General features: G+C 43.1%; 1 long non-coding RNA gene across 1 annotated transcript in view; it reads right to left on the bottom strand.

Annotated features, from left to right (window-relative positions):
- Window positions 1–2,824: 2,824 nt before the first annotated feature.
- Window positions 2,825–20,066, bottom strand: part of LOC135321993 (uncharacterized) — a 31,696-nt gene continuing 14,454 nt past the window's right edge. Inside the window, exons 3-4 of the long non-coding RNA XR_010382183.1 lie at window positions 12,006–12,084; window positions 2,825–4,713 (exon numbers count right to left, since the gene is read on the bottom strand). This is a non-coding gene — a long non-coding RNA (uncharacterized LOC135321993). The remainder of the gene's footprint in view (window positions 4,714–12,005; window positions 12,085–20,066) is intronic.

The following is a 20,066-nucleotide window of genomic DNA, read 5'->3' as shown; positions in this document are numbered from 1 at the left end:
CAGGTTGGAAATCCTCCTGCTGGTCTTGTGGCTCTGCTTCTACTCAAAGGCTCTAACTTAAAATAGAAGCTGAGAATCCCAGGTCTTTGGAGTACCAGAGAACCCCAAACTTCACAATTGGACTAACTCTTAAAGCGGAATCAGGAAAATGGAAAGTTGCTGCCACCCCAACATTTCTCTTCTCTCTCACTGCCTTCTGACACTCCCTCTGCTCTGTGTTCCTTCTCCTCTACCCTTTTCCTTTCCTTGCTTATAACTTTTGCCAGCTGGCACCCCATGACACTACAGGATATTAGTTTAAACCAATTCGAGTGCTAAGGAAAGTGCCAACCCCTGCCTGTCCAGAACCTGGAGGCAGGCAGAATCTTGCTAGCGCTCTGCCAGGCTTGATCCACACACAGCTGCTGCTCTTGTGCTGCGTGAAGCATGCCTGAGGTGAGCATGCAGGCATGATCCACCCACCACTCACATTTTCGTTCTGTTACTTAACAAGGAGAAGCTCCTGACCATTCTTCTGCATATTAGGGCAACTAAGTTGACTCCCGCACGACAGCCTGTCACACAAATCCTTGTCCCTGGATGGCAGTGATGGGAAGGTAGAAATGATGGTAAACATTCCCCAAACCAGTTAGATTTTTCCTTCTTGGCAGGATGTTTGTAAATGTAGTCATGGCAATAAACACAGAAGAGCTGGCGGGAAAGGTTAAAAGCAAATTTAGAAATCCTCCTGACCGGCAGTTTCCAAACATAGTTCATGCACATTAGAATCACTTGTGGCGTTTATTAAAAGGCTGGGTTCTCAGACACTTAGCCAAGACCTTTAAATCAGTCTCTGGGATAGGGCCCTAGGACTTTATTTCAAGTATCTCATAGACAGTCAGGTTTCACAAGCGCTGGCAGGCCAACCCGCAATTACCCATTTGCCCTTCATGCTATTCTTTGCGGGAGTTGACAACTGAGAGTGAGCACGAAGGCTTCTTCGAGGGTCAGGGTTCAAGGCAGCATTAAAGAAACGAAGATGCTCAAAAATCAACCAGTGATTTCTTTTACCTTCAGGTGACAATGTCAAGCCCTGGTGCTTGAGACAGTCACACTCTAAAGAGCCTGAGATTATAGAAGCTGAAGCCATGCTCCAGCTGTTTGATTCAAACAACCTTTGCTCCTGGAGAGTGGAGCCGAGAGGTGGGAGCAGAGCTGGCCCTGGATCATTGTGCCCTTCTGCCGGAAGCCTCGATTCCCCAGGCCAGGTGAGTGGCCTTTCCTCTATGTTCCCTTGGGACCCCAATCACCACCCCTATCACATGGCACTTGTCCAGTGTAGTACGACAGTACTTGTCTATTTCCTTGCCATTTTTTCCCACTGTAAATTTCATCTAAGGTATCTGTATGTCACTGTATCACCTAGTGGTGAGCACTCAGCTAGTATTTACTAAGTGAATGAGTTTGTATTTTCAATTCCACTTGGTTAGAATTCCCTCTGCAGGACTCCAGGTACATTTATTTTGAAAAACAACTTAAGTGCCTCACTATTTAAAACATTGTTTCACCTGAGAACAGGAAACAACATTCACAGAGAGGAGCCCCCCCACCCCGGTCAAATCCACATGGCCTGTTCTTTAAATAAAATCTTAAAAAAAAAAAAAAAAACACACAGGTACATCCATTCATTTGCATTATCATTTATAGTGGTTTTCATGATGCAACAGAAGAGCTCAATGTTTGCAACAGAGAGAGAGAGACAGCAGGGCCCACAAAGCCCACAAAATTTATGATCAGGCCCTTTACAAGAGGGTTGGCCAGCTCCTGGCTTGGAGTGGTGCAGATCCAACGTGTGACGTTGGACACGTTGCTTAGTCTCTCCTAATCTTGGTTTTTCTCATCTGGATACTGGGGTGATAACAGCATTCTACCTTATAGGATTCTTCTTTGGAATGAATGGGACAATTCTTGTAAATGTGCACCTAGCAGGTGTTTAGTAAATATTAGCTGCCATGTTCACAACTCTTAAAAACTTGCCTATATTCTTTCTTGCCCTTTTCCTGCTATTCCTCATCTGCTTTAAACAGTTTTTAATAAAAAATAAAGCCAGAGCATTCTCTAGCTTTAATGGAGGCATTGCCATTTGGAAGAACTTTGGATTCAACCACTTTCTTTTTGGGATAAACTACTCAGCTTCTGAGGAAAAAACTCTAAAAAATTATTTAATTCTATCAAAAAACATCCAAGGCAAGATCTTTGGATGTTTCATAAACATGTTTTGATCTGAGAGCTTTGTTTTGCATAACTTTGAGTCATAATAGACAGAAATGGGGCTTGGCTTTACCCACATTTATCCCCTGATCGGAGATCTGTCCGACATAGTATTCCATTGCCTCTGAAACCAAACAGCCACAGCGCTTCTATTAACTACCTTGAAAAAATGTGGAGGCGGGGGTGTAGCACTAAATATATCAAAGGATTTTTTTTTTTTTTGCAATAAGTAAGTTCTGAGTGATAAATAAGGGACCAAGCCAAGAATCTCCAAAAGTATCTTTTATTTAACTTGTAACCCCCATTGCTGGAAAGCTTGCTGACCACTCTTATTAAAATAAATTGCTTACATCCTTTAATTAGACAGATGTCCTGCAGAGTAGATTGTAGCACATGCAAAGGAGGACAGCTCTCTGACTCATCTAACGTCTTGTTTATTAGATTGTCTTTCTGATCGTGAAGCTTGAATGGAATCTCAGTTTTTCCTTTAGCAGTCAAGACTTTCCGAGTCTCTGCATTGACCAAGACCCTGCCCCCCACCACCCCCCGCCCCGGAACTGGCCTTAGAGGCCGCTCCCGCCTTGACTCCTTCTCGTCAGTGCTCACCCGCCACCTGAGGGGTTTCCTGCCTGGGCACTGTGTCTAACTGCCCATAGCAACAGGAATTTTATAATTTTTGTTAATGTACAAATCTATGCTCTGAAAGTTGGACTGCAGTGTGGATTTGTATTTGGGATACTTACACATTGGATTGAAATTTATCTAAATTTAATAAATTTATTTCAGAATTTTACCCTGAACTCCAAGGGATAAGCTCACTGCTTTGTGTCAGTCCTGGTGAGGACCTAGAATCAGCAGTCACTGAGAAGGAATCAGAGATGCCTGAGATCCACTGGGGCAAAGCCCAGGCAGGGATCAGGGGAAAGAGAGTGGGAGTGGGCAGGAGGCGCCTTCAGACTGTGACGCAGGTCTAAGGTGTGTGAAAAGAGCAAAGAGGAAGGAGAATTGGGGGAAGCAACCTCAGACTGCAACACAACTCCAAGGAGGTCTCATCCGGGCCAGTGGAGGTCCAGAGCTAAGACTGGTCATCAGAGAGGTCTCGTGATTAGCGGAAATGGCCCAGCTCCTGTACCCCATCATCTCAGTCATTGGCTGGGGAGACTGTGGCCTCAGAGTGAACACCAGAGTGCATCCAGAGGTGCAGTGGCTGGAGGCTGCACTGCATTCCTTGCATCTGGTTCTCTGGAAGGAAGATCTGAGCAACCCACTTCCGTGGTCACCATAGTCCACCCCTTGTGCCTCACAGGTCCACTTCCCCACACAAGGTCAAGGAGCAACTCCTCTATGGTTCCCATAGTCCTCTCTTCCTGAGGAAAAGCTTGGAAGAGGAGGCTAGTGGGACAAATTATAGTCCTATCTCTGCAGTTAGTCTTCAAGTCAAAACTGGCACTCGTCCTCTCCCACATCCATTATCCATCCTAAATCTCCCTCACCCTCAGCCTTCACTTTGGCGGGTGTTGGTGACTCTCCTGGAGGTTGACGCCAAACCCCATCCTTGAGGGGTGTTTATGTTCTTCCTGCACCAGGGCTGCTGTATTCGACTGTTTATAGTTGTAACTGGGTAACAGATTCCCAAGATTAGCAAGAAGTGCCCAACTGGATAATCTGAGTTCTGCATGCGCCTATCCCTGCCCCCATTGTGTAAAAGCAGCCCATTCCTCTTAATGATCAGGGTCAGTTATTCCTGGTTTTACTTTTCGCCTGCTGGTCTCTGGAGACAAGGGTTCCAAAGTGTCCAGGTGGGAGGTACAGCTTATAATTTCATGGGACTCCTTGCTCTGTCCCCTGGCAAGAGGGCACTTCCTTTGAGGAGCAATGCTTCTAACCCTGCCGAGCCCAGAGTTACCAGGATGAGTCACTGGGAGTGATGGTAAGTGAGACCACTCCTGCTTCTACTCTTCGTATTCTTTGTAGAGGGGATACGGTTTCATGAAGAGGTCTCTAAGAGCTGCTGTGTCCTGAACAACGGCACCCCATCCTGCAGGGTACCTTTAGTCGGCCATTCCAATTTTCTAACGGGCAGTTGCTACTGGCCACTGCCCAGGAATCCATCATGGAAAGCAGAGTCTAAGATGGCACCTGACGGTCTCCACCTGCAGTGCGCATACCCTTGTGTAATTCCCTCCCCCTGAGTGTGGGCAGGACCTAGTGACCTAACTTTTAACAAACAGAACACAGCAAAAGTAATGGGATGTCATTTCTAAGATTAGTTTCAAAAAGACTGACTTCCATCTTGCTTGCCTTCTCTTATTCTCTTGCTTTCTCACCCTCAGAGGAGCCAGCTGCCATGCGGTGAGTCACCCTATAGAGAGGCCCAGATGGCAAGGAACTGAGCCAATCTTCAGGCCAACAGGTGACCAGGACCTGAGGCCCTCTGTCCAGCATCCTGTGAGAAACAGAGTCCTGTGAACAACAGCATGAGTGAGCACAGTTGCAGGTCCTCCGTCCGTCAAGCCTGGAGGTAACTCCGGCTTGGCTGAATCCTGGTTGTAGCCTTGTGAGAGACCCTAAGCCAGAGGATCCAGCCAAGCCACACCTGATTTCTAGCCCACAGAAAGTGTGAGACATATCTTGTTTTAAGCTGCTAGTTTTTAGGTGATTTGTAACGCAGCAATAGATAACACATACACATTTGTACCGTGGGCCGCTCCCCCTTGTTCACAAACAAGCTGCCTACCGCTCAGCCTCGTTTCTTTCTCCACGCTCTTTCAAGTCCATCCCTGAGGGTGGCTGTAACGTAGCTGCTGTCCATTTTTGGCTTGCTCTCATATGTAAAGCGAACCCATCCATAACTCAATCGCAAGTTTTTTCTTCTGTTTAAACTAGTCATACAGGGACCTCCCACTTAGGGCATAGGGAGGTGCAAGTGGAGAGAGAGATGCTGGTATCACTGTGGTGGGTGACATGGGAATCTGGACTGTCTGGTCAGGAAGTTTACTTTACCCTCTGGTACTGCTTCGCCTCAATCCAGGATGTACCAGCTTTTTCTTTTAACGGACTAGTGCTGGATCTGTCTGACTTTATGAGTTGGTGGGCCCAAAGTAACCCAACTCCTGAGTAGCTCTGAATACTTGGTGTCCCACAGTCAAGCATCCTGTCTCCCAGGGCTCAGTAACACATCAAGAACTAGTTCTCAAAAGGTGCATAATGTTCAGCTTCAGATGGCATGACCACCTCTGGAACCCAGGGCCTGCCTTGTGATTCTCCCCCTGGGACTTCCATAAACTCCATTCCCACACCACTGACTGCTTGACCAGCACAGGTCTGCTGGAACTCACGGCCCAGAACCCCAGCTGCATGCATTAGACCTGCCACAGAGCCCTTTTCTGCTCTGGGTTCCACTCAAAGATAGCAGTCTTCCAGGACACCAGTGTATGGCTTGGCACAATATTCCTAGGAGTCAAATATGTTGCTTCTAGGACCCAAAAGGCTTATCGGGCACAGGGCTTCCTTCTTTGTAGTAGAGAACGTAAGATGCAGTGATGTGTCTCTTACTTTGGAGGCATCTTCCAGCACGCTCTTGAACACTGGACCCTGAAAATGTTACTGTTGTGGCAGATCCCTGAATCTTCATAGGGTTTATCTCCTACTCTTTGGGGTGCATTTGTCTTTCCAAGGTCTCCAGCATGCTAACCACTTCTTAGTGGTTTTTTTTTGCCTAATCAAAATGATGTTATTAAGGCAATTATGTTCTGAGGGAAGTCCAGCTCTCTTTTTCAGACTATATTATAATAAGTAGGGTAGTTAACAAATCTTGGAGCAGAACTGTAACGTTGTTCATCCCCTTGACTTTCTCCAACTCCAGTTTCCATGTTTGTGGATCTCAATTGTACACTTGAGGGCAAGAGAAGTGACCCCCATTTGCAACCATGGGCCCAGTGGAACCACTGTAAACTGGGCTTCAGCTAGGACTCTAATTACAAGCATCTACCTATTATTTATTCGTTTGTTTATTTTATGTCTCTACTATGTCTCTTGTTTATTCCAAAAAGAATATAAGCTCCTTAAGAGCCATGACTTTACAGGCTTTAGTCTCTGCTGTATCTCCAACACCTTCAACAGTGCCTGGCACACAGTAGGTGCTCAATAATTGAATAACTCTATTGCATTATGATTTTAATTTGCATTGCTTTAATTATGAGTAAGATTTATTTCTTTTTTTGGTCTTTTTTTTGTTATTGAGTTATAGTCAGTTTACAGTGTTGTATAAGATTGTATTTCTTATTCTGTAAACTGCCTTTTCCTCATGATCATATTATCATTAAAAATGTAATAATATTAGTAATAGTAATAATAGTAATAGATTTTGCTCCCTCTTTTCCTGGCCACAAGCAACTGCCATGTCAGAGCAGACAGAGGGGCTGATACAATCTCAAAAATCTGATTGTCTAAAGGTGAACTGGCAATGGTCTGGACCACTTAGAGACTGTGAACATATCCTAATCTCTTGTGTTCCTTTAGCAACCTGTTGTCGGCTGTAAGAGGCACTTACAATGTATTATTATTGCCTTTTTACTTGTCTGTTACTTCTCCTACATTACATTTCTTAAAGGAAGGAACTTTGTTCTTTCATCATTTATAACCAGGAGCTAGCCCAGTTCCTGACAAGCAGTGGGAGCTGAGTAGTCAACTAAATAAATGCTCATGAATAAATGAATCAAGTCAGCCTGACAGGGCGAAGCAGCAAGAAACAAATGTATTTTAGATAAAAACAGATTCCTTCTGAGATTCACTCTAAAATGCTGCTCCACATTCAAGCACCAACCTGGTTCAGCGGTCTAACTGGATCTGGGCCAAAATGAGATTCAACTCCATAAGTCTTGAAAAGGAACTTTTTCTGGACTTTCACCCCAGGGCATTCATTGCTCTGTGGGATATGTGAAGAAATATCTGTGTCTTTAGAAATAAACATTGCATCAAAATTGAAAAAAGAAAAAAACAATTATACTCTGTTGACAGACTTAAAAGTTACTGCAGCAGAAGTTGTCTTCTACATATGTATATACATGTGCATTTATATGTGTATTATACATGTATATGTGTGTGCATATAGTCAAATATATGTACATATGCATACAGATATGAATAGTCATTGCCAAAGTTTAGTTTGGTTTAGCAGAAAAATATAAAAAGACAAATAGAAGTTAATGGCTCAGAGATTTGTCTTTACTTCTATTATGGAAGATAATCATTTGGTAGTTTAAGTAGATCCACTTTAATTAAATATGCCAGTATATTATTTAACAAACATTCAACTGGTATTAATTGACCACGTACTATACCCCAGGCACTAGTCTAGGCACTTGGGATATACTATTGAAAGAGAGAGATCGATCCTCTCCACACATGGACAGATCCCTGTCCATGTGGAAACATACAATAAACATAATGAAATTATATGGTATGTTAAATGGTGATAAGTGCTATGGAAAAGAAAATTGAGCAAGATAAGGTGGTTCAGGGGTGCCAGTGCGTGTGCTGGAGGGGCTAGCAGGAGTGGGGGAGGGTAAAAGCTTGCAGAATTAAATGGGGTGATCAGAGTAAGCCCCATTAGTAAGGTGAGATCTGACGAAAAACTTACAGGGGAAGAAGTTAGTAAAGTGGATATCGTTGAAAACAACGTATCAAATGTTTCCTACAGGTCTTGCCATTTAGTACAAATATTTTAATTTAAATAAGAGTTTCAATGGTTATATTCAAAATGAATATCTGAATTGACAGACATAACTAATTTAAAAAATCAAACTATTAAACAGAACTATAATTCGTCAGACAAAGCCTATTATATTTGAAGCTTATGTGGTGTAAAAATAATTAAGAGAGCTACAGAAAGAGGGACAAGGTATCAGAACAAATATTAGCACTGCCAATATGCCCCCAAAATGCAATTGTTTCATCTAGTATCTTGAGTATTCAGGCTCTTATTATATAGTGAAGATTGAGGTAGTTCAAAGGAATGCAATAATAGGAAATCATTATTTGAGGGGCATTTGTTATTGGCCACATACACCCATGGTTAAGTCCTTTTCATAGATTATTTTTATTTCAAATAATACTCATTTTGTAAGTGAGAAAATCAAACTTTGGAGAGGATATGTAATTTGCTCACACAGCTAGCAAGCGGCCAGGCCAGGGTGTGAGCCCTGCTTTGCTTGACACCAGAACCCAGCACCTCACTCCTTACGCTGCCCTGCCCTCATCTGCATTCTGCCACATTCATGTCTGTGATGGCAGGTAAAATGGCGGAGAGTTAAATCTCCACAAGAACAGGGAAGAAATGTACGTAGGAGCTGATAACCGCATTCTTCTTTCACTTGGCCCCAGAATTTAAGAAAGGGTTGCTCAAGGGCTTTGCAGACATAACCCACATCCAGCATGTGACGCCGCAGCCTGTGGGAGCCAAGGCTGTAGGACTTTATCTTGAGCGAGATCACAGCAACGAGCACTTCTGGGGTCTGGGGTTATTAACACACCTGTTCGGGATCTAAGAGTCCCACGATGCCCCGATTCTATACGTTAGCAGTCCATATTATTTTGAGGCTACGTTGCAGAATGCCAGAAAGAAAATGCTTAACAGGCAACTGGCCTATTTCTAAGCTATGGAAGTAATTTCAACTCAAGAGACAGTGTTGCGCTAGCCAAAGAGGAACAAAGCTCTGAGGAAGGCATGATAGCACAATGAAAAGATTCCTGGATTGAAGACAGAAGACTTGAGTTCTTGTCCTGGCTCTGCCATTAACTCAGGTGATCTTGCGCAAGTCACGTCACCTCTGTGAGCCCTGGTTTCCTCATGCATACTGTGCTCACTACTGTAAAGCTTAAAGAATGCCAGTGGGTGTACTTACTCCAAGAGCTGATGATTGGTTGTCACAAATAATTTATTTGTATATGTGTCTCTGCAACCAGAAAGTTTGATTTTAAGAGCTTAGTGAGAATGGGAGACTCTAGGGCGGGAGCGGCGATGACTGCTAAGAGATAAGCTACGATGAGTTTAGTTAGAATTGGCTAACAGCTACTCCACTGACCCTGAAGAGTCCTGTTTAGAACCAGAGTCATTTTACGGGAGTGAGTTAGTTCTCCCTGCCTCTCTCTGTGTTCTACATCCTGAACCCCATGATGCAGATGAAAAGAAGCAAAGGCCACAGCACTGATGTGGGGAAGAGACAAGGGAGGTAAGGAGATAGTGTTAGGTCTCAGGTGGGCACAGTCACCACAATACTCAGGAAAAGTTAGCCCCTCTCTAGATCACAAAGGGAGAGAGACTCAGAATCCTGTTCAAAGATCTAATCACTCCCCAGCATAGTCTGAAGGTGAGAGAATACGGGCTTCGCTGAGAGCAGTTTCTGGAGTAGCACAGGCCTCCAGAGTTCCCAGCCCTTGAGCAGGCAGGAGGGAGCCCAGGAATAAGCATCGTGTAGAAGGAGCGGAATGACAGTGACCAGGGTCCATTTAGTGCCTGGCGTTTGAGCCTGGCTGACTTGCTGCCCTGGAAGTGTCAGTTAATTCGCCTGACACCCCCACTTCCCTGCGAGCTCACCTTGGAAGGGCCAGCCCCTTCTTCCATTCTATTTGCCTGAGCTCTGAGTAGGTTTCAGTTTCTTTTAATCAAAAGCAGCTTGACCGGAAAGAATACCACCATGTGCCTTGCCTGCAGGCTCATAAAACAGGCCAGAAACAAGAACCGCGATTCTCCCAGTCTCCCTACATCCACATTCCTGGTTCTGAGCCAAGTCTGTAACAGCTGTTACAGTGAATGGAGAGGACCAGACTCTCTCCCTGAATCTGGACTTTGGCTTCACAAACCGAGACCAAGAAACCAAGTCACTCTCTTGGTTTTGGTGTCCCCCCTTACCTTTGATGAAATAGCCCTGGCCCTGCTGTACTCACTAAGGCAACCAGCCACCCACAACCCTGAAGCAGGAGGATGCAGAGGGAAAAGTCACTGGGAGGTGGGGAGCAGGCAGCAATAGCAAGGGGAAGAGATCCCAGCTGTGTGGTGAGAGCTCCCCAGGGACTGATGACCCGGACTTGGTGAGAACATCCCATGGGGGATGGCTGGGGCATTCCAGGCAACAACTGATGGCTTGTTTATCTTAGAGTTTCTTCAGATCTGAGTGGCTGCCCCAGTTTTCCACATTCCTTCCCAAGGCATGTCCCTGGAAAGGGAAGGTCTGAGTCTGAGCTGCCTATGTTTGAGTTTTAGGCTTGAACTTCTCAAGAGAAAACTGCACTTGGAGGGGTTAAAATATCCTGTCCACACAGCTTCTGGAGCAGGTCCAGAGCCAGGAATGAGGCAGGGCCCTCAGGAATGCTAGGTCATCTCTGCCAGGGCAGCTTATGGATGCAGCTCACAGGGAAGCCAGACCCAGCCAGTAATGCCAAGACAGGAGGGGAGAGCCAAGCAGAAAACAAGGATGTCGTGTAGTGGGCCGGGGGCCAGGGGGAAGGTCAACCAAGATGCTGATGCCAGAGATGGACCTTAAACAAATGGGGAGCAGGAAGGGCCAAATGGAAGTTGAGCAAGGAGTGGGATACGTCTGAGGAGTGAAATAGGGTTTATTAAGATGAAACTGGCACCCTGCCACAGCCCTTCAGTGCACATTTAGTACACTCCCTTAATATCCTGAAGCAAGGCCTTGAAGTGCCAGTTCCTCACTGAACTTGCAGTGCAAGGGCCAGGGCCTGCTGGAAACAGAGAAGAAGCCCCGAGCCAGTGAGAGGAACTTGCCAGGGTCAGGGGCAAAGCTAGGGCAGAGGTGGCAACACAGAGGAAAGGATGGCATCAAGAGACCAAGAAAGTATAGAAAATACTGCCCCATTTCATAGATGTCTAAGTCAAAGGGACAACTAACACAGGAGAGCAGTTTAAGGGAGTGGCCTCAGTGGCCTTCAGCAGAGACCGGGAGGGTTGTTAGGATGGAGGATTGTGGGGGGCAAAGCTAAATCTTCCAGGGAAGTCTATCCAATAGAATGTGGAGGAGACCAAGAGTGGCCCAGCCCCAGGAAACTGGGCAGGCAAGGGTAATTCAGGGGAGGCAGTCACCAGCTTCACGGTAGGGTGCAGGGTGGATGCCCCTGAGTGAACTCAAAAGCCCAAGTGAAGCAAGTGGAAGGGGGCTACAGAGGGACACTCGGGGCATTCAGGGAGAATCATTACCCAAGGACACCGGGTCCTATGTTTCAGCTGGTGAACCAAAGACTATTCCACACCTCCACTGACTAGTGCTGCAAGGGCCACTGATGTTCTTCCCAAATGGAGCCTTCTCAGTCTTGGGATGGAAGGGGGAGCTTTGGATGTCTGGGTACCAATTACGAATGGTGGAGACGAGATAAGGATTAGTACAGGACCTGACAAAGGAAGACTCAGAGAGGAGCCAGCAAGAACTCTTGAGGCCCAGCGGGACTGATGCTAACACATGGAGAGAGAAATCAAGGGCTGCTGTGGTGGGGTGGCAGTTCTGATATGTTGCTGCCAAGATTATGAATAGGTTTACTCTTTTTGGAGACCAGTTTGGCAACATGTAGAAGGACCCATAGAAAAACGTGCCTACCTTTTGACCAAAAACTCCACTTCTAGGGATCTAAGCGAAGGACTGACATGGACTCAGCTTTCTGTACAAGGAGACTCACCATCGTGTCATTCATACCCAAGGAAAGTTGGAAGCAATACAAACATTCAAAGGCAGAGAACTGACCTGGTGAAAGTAAGGAACTTCTGGAAAGTGAACTCTTCTGTGGCCAGTGGCTGATACTAAATCATGCTTTTGAAGGACCCTAAAAGACATGGGAAAGTGCTTATATTATAAAATGCTAAGAGGAGAAAAGCAAAAACAAGCAAACAGAAGTAGAAAGTAGCATATATAGAATAGTTTCAATTTTGTGAAAATATTTAAATATATCGACACAAGAAAAAAAAGACTGAAAGGAGTTCTAAGGCATTCGTAACCACTATCTTAGATAGTGATATTATAGATATTTTAAAATCCTCACCAATTTTCTAAAATAACTTGTATTATTATAAATGGAAAACATAAACATATTATGTAATACCCAAAGGGAATTAAGGAATGGGGTGAAATTCACTGCATTGAGGAGTTCTGCCTCCCTATGTGACAAACTTCATAACTGTACCTCAAAATCACATATGTCCCCAGGGTCTGCAAACCCTCTGACATCTTTAGAGCACTGCTATTTCTGATTGCAGACAGACCAGACACACAACACCACAGATCATTTACTTCTAAATTACTGAAATTTCGATGTCTATTGAGATGTAGTTATACTTGAGTCACGTGCATAACACAGTAAAACCAAATGAGACTCAATCTTGTTGAAACAAACACGTGTTTATTATTTTATCATTAAATGGGATCCGTTGTATCATAACCCATTGCCTTGATTTATAAAGCATGGTGGAGCTTTTGCAGCAAGAGAACTGGGAAAGGGAAGCAGCAGAGCTGGGGGAAGAAGGACTAGCCAGGCTAGAGTCATAGGCAGGCCAAGCGTCAGCGTCACACAGGGACCGGACACGCAGCATCACGGGCTGGCATCCAAGAATTCTAATCTGATGGAATTCAGCAGTGGCAGTTGGTGGTTTCTTGGCCTGTTTTTTTAACGTTTCAGAAATAGAAGCCCATTTACCCAGTTAATGGCGGGGGTGGGGGGATGAGGCTTTGTTGTAGGGGGTGTAGGGTATAAGAAAGTCAGGGAGCGCACTTAACGGCTGTCCTCCATCACGTGAGAACTACAAGCCGCCTTAGAATACAGCGGAGCCTGGGTCACCCTGGGGGCCCCTGGGCACCACTCAGCCTGACTCTGACGCTCTGCAGTTTTTACAGTGACGCGGCTGCTCTTGGTCTTTGTTTCTAGTGTTCCTGCCACTCACTGCCAACTGCTTGCTTTCTTCTTTTTGTCTTGGCTTCTGCTCACTGATGACATCTGCTGCCTCATTGTTTCTGCTTTCTGTGAATGTTTTTTTCTTTGTGTGTCTTTTCAACTTCTGTCCCTACTATCAACAGCAGGGGCTCTCCCAAGGCCTCCTATTTAAACTCCCTCCTATTTAAACTCTCCAACATAGAAGGTCTCACTGGCTCTGTTGCTTATCTTTTTCCTCGTTGGGTAGAGCTCACTTGCCAGATTGCTTCATGGAACACTGATAGGCCTACCATTGGGCCGCCCTTGGATGAGACATCCAAATTTAGTTGAATCAGCTGAGGTCAGGAGGTCGGAGTTGTGACTAGTTTCCTTCAGAAGGGGCAGTGGGCATTTCAGGAACTGAGAATATAAGAGATTCCTCCCCAAAGCAGAGTCCATCCAATTTGAGGCAGACCCCGGCCAGAGGTTAGAGTAAGTTAGGGATTTTCCCTTAGAAAAATAAAAGCTGGTGATATTGTCAATATCATAGTCCCAGGAGGGAAACTGAGTCAGACACCAGTCAGATAAACAGAGTACTCATGGCAGCGAATGGGAAAAGACTACCACATAATGCACACTCCAATGCCTATGACTCACCCCAGCCGTATCGGATTTCAAGCTTAGCACGGTATGACTAATGGCAGTAGACTGGTAGAGGGATTCCCTATTGCAACCAGTCTTGGTCAGGATTAGCTCAGAATTGAGCCATATTGAATCAACATACTGGAGGCCTCTGACCCTCTGTAGAAATTCCACAGATGCTTTTGCATCATATAGAGAGGGAACTTTTCCTCTCTGAAGAGTCTGTCTTTAACTAACAGTGGGTCAGGAAATACTTCTTGAACTTTTGACTTGTGAACTCTGAATTTAAATATTCAACACAGATTCCTTCTTTGCATCTTGAAAAGCATTATGGCTTTCAATTTTTTCCTTTATATATATTAGTTTATTGTGGCTGCTGTAACAAATGACCACAAACTTAGATGGTTTAAAACAATAGAAACATACTCTCTCACAGTTCTGGAGGCCAGAAGTCCAAAACCAAGGCACTGGCGGGCCCATGCTCCCTCTGAAGGCCCTAGAGAATAATCCTGCTTTGCCTCTGCCAGCTTCAGATGAGAGCCTGGAGTCCTTGGTGTTCCCTGGCTTACAGCTGCATTGCTCTGATTTCTACTTATCTTTATCTGGCCGCCATCCCTCCGTGCAGGTCTCTGTGTCTCTTTCTCTTGTTATAAGGATTCCAGTCATCAAATTAGGGTCCACCTTAATCCAGTATGACCTCATTTTGACTAACTACATCTGAAAAGACCTTATTTCCAAATAAGGTCACATTCTGAAGTTTCAGGTAGATTTGAATTGGGGTAGGGGGGCATTATTCAACCCAGTACAACATGTTAAACATATCCCAATCTTTGGTCAAATTAATAATGGAAAGAAAATCCTATGCTTTTCTTAGTCTCCATTACATGAGGTCTATTTGTTCCTTGTACCTCTAAAATGGATATGGGATACAGAGATGACTGGCGTTATGAAACCTTAAATCTTTGACCAACTGCCTAGCACCACCATAGATTCTCAAGGGATCTGAATAGAAGGGAGACCTGGGAAATTAACTCTGCTATGAAGAGGGACTTTGGCTCTAAACTCCCCTGGGGCCTCCCATTTCTAGAGATTTGGGCTGACCCACTGGATCTCTGGGCTAAAGCTCTGAATAAAAGCAAGAGAATGTCTTCTTGTAGACCAAGAGTCAAGACTATAATTTTCCATCATAACAAGAGATCAAAAAGAATTTACTCAAATGAAAAATGTCTGAAGGGAAAGAGAAAAGCTCATCTCTCTACCTTGGGAAGCAGCAGACACAGAGGATAATGATGTGGGCTTTGGAGTTAAGCTTGTCATGAGTTCAGATCCTGGTTTCATCTCTTACTAGCTAGGCGACCTTGTTCATACTAATTAGTCTCCTTAAGTCTCAGTTTCCTCATTAGAACAATGAAGACAGTAATATCTTCCTCACAGAGCTACTGTGAAGAGTAAATGGGGTAATCCATGTAATGCGTGTGGTGCATGGAAAGTGCCAGCTATAATCATTACTAAGGCCCAGAATAACTGGCTTAAGCTGCTCAAATATATCTCCTGACCTTGCACTGATTTCTACTGAAACTTCTTAGAGCAAGAAGGCCCTTCCATGTGGGAGGCATCCTAAGATCCTCCGTCACCAGCTACGTGAGAGACAAGTTCTCCATAAAGGCAAAACAAAGAGCACTCTCAAATCAGCCAGAGGTTTTAACCTAGAGCTTGCAAAACGCCAGTTTCCATGCCAGATCCTGCTTCTTATGAGTTTTCCCTGGCCTGAACAAAATTTTTTAAAATTTGGAATTTGTTGGCCACATTAAAAAAAATCTATAAAGATTTTTTGAAACCCAAATTTCTGGCTTGAAAAGTCAAAAGACCAGGCAATACTAAGCCTAAATTTTCCTATGACTAGAGTGCCCATATAGTGTATTGTACACATTGGCACACTTTTGAGAGTAAGGGGAGGCTTTGTAAATAACTGTGCCTGAACAACAAGCGTTAACTGAATCTGCCTGAGGCAAATCAGGATATGTGGTTGGTCACCATACCACAAACTCAGTGATTTGGAGCTAAATAAGAGTGAATGCCTCCTATAGGGGGTCTGGCTCTCTCAGTTTGCCCCTACTTCTAGGGTTTTGAGTTTTCAACCTCTTATTTTAACAACTTTGCATATCACACATAATAATTGGTCCTCCAAAACCAGAATCTAACATCTCTGACCTGGGCTTCTATCATCTTCCTTCTCTAAGAAGGAAAGAGTGTGGGATGAGTTATCAATCAGTGCATACGCTGGACTTCATTCAGATGCTATCATGGATTCTGCTAGAATTTCCAAAAGCATAGTAATACCTATGTAATGTCGTTAACACCTTATCATCATCTGATGTCTTATTAATTAGTCCTTCTCTGTATCTGTAGAGCATACATCTTTGGGCTGTGTCTCACACATGTGTCACAATAATCATTTAGAGACATTGCAAGATTCTTGAAATGCCTTCTGAATCATGCAAAGATTGGGTTGAGAGGAATATAAACCAATTCTTTGAAAATTTTTAATTTTCAAGGGATTTCCTTCCAATGAATAAATTGTATTCCAAAAGTTTGCTTGTAAGTCTAGCATAAAGAATCAGAAGGCATATTCCTATAGAAATAATGTTGTTGCCTCCCCATGTCACACACATATATACACCCAAAATAAAATGCAGTATATGTATTATGAAATAAATACACTATAGAATATCTAAAGATTAGTACTGGATCCTAATCTATCCCTGGGTATTAGTTGGAACACTGTGTTTGTGTAAGAAAAGTATCTTCTAAGTATTCTTTTTTAAAAATACTCATTCTTTAGGAATTCTGAACCAAGGTCAATGGCAGGAGAAGTAACTTCCTGACGGGGTTTTGGGGACAGACTCCTCTTCTGCCCATTTGCATGTGCAAAATGTTTATTCACGTAGTATTTGTAGGATAGGTACAATCTGTATAAGAAATATCAAAGCTCTCTATTACCTAGAATATTTGATGAGTACAGAAAATGTCATTTGTTGATCAAAGTGGATTATTTGAAAATTACAAAGTGGAATAGGACTATTTAGATCTGATGAGTGTATTGGAAGAATTACTGCTTGAGGACGGGTGACCTTGCTTTGAGTTCAGTCTCTACTATTAGCTTGTTATGCAACTTTGGATAAATAGCTTACTCTAACTAAAATACAACTTTCTTATCAGAAATCTGAATAAGAATGATGATAATAATTCATATTTCACAGACATTTTGAAGGTAAACTGAGATAATGTAGCTTTATAATATGAAATGCTATCGAACCAAAAATAATAGTGAAGTAAATTAATGCTTATCAAGCTCTTATTATGAGCCAAGCACTGTGATGAAATTACTATTATTAACTAGCAACCAATACTGCCTGTTGTGGCAGAAATAGTGTCCTTAAAAGTGACAGTCTTAATTCTTCCTCTACTGGAACAAATGAAGAGACCAGGACATCCCTTCTACTCTGAGCAGAAACCAGTCAGCCTCCTCCCACTGAAAATGCTCACACAACACCAGGCCTGTAAACATCCTGCTTCTGATTTTAATGATAGTATTACAATGGATATGATGCTGCATCCTAGCCTACACCCCAGAGTAGGAGTGATATTGACTGACTCATTGCAATTCGTGAGTATTATGAAGAAGGAATGGCCCACTTAAAGAGTTAGATAAAGGCAACTTTCAGCCAGACATGGACTTGCTATTTCTATAGGGTAGAGGAAGGAAATGGTCTTGGGTCCAACTAGAATCCATTAATGGTATTCTTATTTGATTTCTAGAACTTAAATGGTGTTGTCTTATGTGTTAGTTTGTTATGGCCCCCATGACAACAACAACAACAACAACAACAAAAACACAGACTGGGTGGCATAAACAGAAATGTATCTTTGGCTTGTAGGTGGCTGTCTTTTCTGTGTCTTTGCATGGTCTAGACCTGGTCTCCCTATGTCATCCCATGGTCTGTGTCCTAATCTTCTCTTATAAAAATACCAGACATATTGGATTAGGACCTACACTAATAGCCTCGTTTTAATTTAAATACCTCTTTAAAGGCCCTATCTCCAAATACAGTCACATTCTGAGGTATTGGGGTTTAGGACTTCAACATACAAATTTTGAGGGGACAAAATTCAGCCCATAATACTTTGCCTGATAAATCAGTGATATACTTTGTTCTCAAGAAATTTTCCCAGCAGTCTTGTCTCCTTTATCTCTTCCTTCTCCCCATAGTCCTGCCCCAGCCCCACTACCAAAACCACCTACCACCTACAAAACTATGAAAAGCCCCTTCAGTTTTCACTGCACTTTAAACACCGATTCACAAGTACAACATTGCCATTGGCATTGGCGGCTCCATTCCACTGACTTGTTGGTGTCAAGCAAAGCTTGTGTAAATTAAAATATCAGTTTTTTGTGAAACATGTTTAAAGAGTCCTTCTAGACCCACTGTTCCTTGACCCACATCCTATGCTTCTAATTTTTCAGTGCCTAAGTAAGTCCGAGGTTTATATCAAGACCTCTTGTCTACTGGTCTACACATTTCCTTAGATTCCAGTTTCTTGGTAAGCTTGTTCTATCTTTTAATATCTTTTACAGAATGAAACTCTTGTTCTTTTTCTCTTGGTTCTTAGTTATTACCCAAAAGGAAGACTTTAGAAGTTGGTTTGATATTGTTCATTCTGACTAAGAGGACTGTCTTCATCTATTCCCAGGAGAGCTCTAGAGCAGGTGCCACCTCCCAGCCCAGCTCAGGCTAACTCCTAAGCAAGGCAACTGACTGCCTTCATGCCGTGTTTGCCATTCCATCTGTTCTCCACCCTGCGTATACTAAGCTGATGGTTTCAGTGATGTTACATAACAAGTATTTCATCAGTTTTTTGGCCAGTGGGATGTATGTTATGCTTGTGACTTCATATAGTCTAGTACCATGCAGCGCCCAGGAAAATTTAATTACCCTGATGGATGTCCTAAACTGAATATGCCATCAAGCACAGTAAGGATGTCTGTCCATCAAGGATAATCAGCCACTAGTTTTCTAGGTCTTTAACACAAAAGCTTACAGACATTTCAAGATGCAAATATTATAGGGTTATTAAATCATATAAATATTATTTTTTTCCTGTATTGTATTTCTTCTGATTTAAGTCCTACACTGTCAGCTATTGAGATAGTTTCAAAATAAAATCATTTAAATCCAGGTATCTAAATGACTGGGTAATAATAGTTCTTCTGATGATATGGGATATAATGTCCTCTTGAATAAATTTAAAAAGAGCCTTTGCTGAAACAGGTTTGTATAACTAAATATTTTTCAACTTTTATAAGCAGTCCCTTCCCAATCCTCTGGCAAGTGTACCACAGGCAGCCACCCCTATATAAATATGCAGTTAGAAAGATAAACACTCATTAAAGTCCCTAGTGGTTGCATTGTTTCTCAAGGTTCAGCAATATTTGTTCAGTGTGTAGATAAAGAAAGAGATTAGCAATGTTTCCACTGGGCTCTACTCTTTCCTAAAACCAGGCAGCCTTCTCCCTAGCAGAAAGGCACTAATCTGTGCATGTGTTCCAGAATGCCTCAGGACACTTTCTACTTCAAGAGCAAACCAAGCTCCTCATTGGTTCCATGCGAAGCCAACCAATTTTTAAGGACCATTATTTTTTAGTAACTTAATAAGTTAGACCCCCAAAATAGTAGGAGTAAATTTGTAGAACAGATTTCATATTTAGACATGTTAGTATCACTTAAATATTTACACATTAAACTAAGACTGATTCAGGTAGCGGCTCTGATCTAATTTCATAGACTTATGGACATTTTAAAACTTTAATTTATCAGTTAGTGTAGAAAGAGCCCCATCTTGGTTCCAGTCTCGTTAGGCCAATGTGTGATCTCTGGGAAAGCTGAGTTAGGCTTTTTTCCTTTTTTTTAATAAAATAAAGGAGAATGGAGTAGAGGAGTTCTAACATCCCTCTGACTCTGAAAATTATGAGATTCTTTTGGGAGAAAGAGATCTCATCTTCCCCTCGCATAGAGGTCTGTGTGAGGGTCAGATGACGTGTACTCCAAAGCCCAGTGTCATCCAGTGAATAGAACACGCAGGTGAGGGCTAGCTGTGTTTGTTTTCTTATCTAGTCAGCGTTTGGTGGAATACATGAAAGAAAAACAATAGCAGAAAATATTTATCCTTCCACTTTAAAGAAGGAAGGGAATAATTTAAGA

Source organism: Camelus dromedarius, chromosome 9 (assembly GCF_036321535.1).
Source record: "Camelus dromedarius isolate mCamDro1 chromosome 9, mCamDro1.pat, whole genome shotgun sequence".
NCBI lineage: Eukaryota > Metazoa > Chordata > Mammalia > Artiodactyla > Camelidae > Camelus > Camelus dromedarius.
This window is presented reverse-complemented; position numbering and strand designations above follow the sequence as displayed.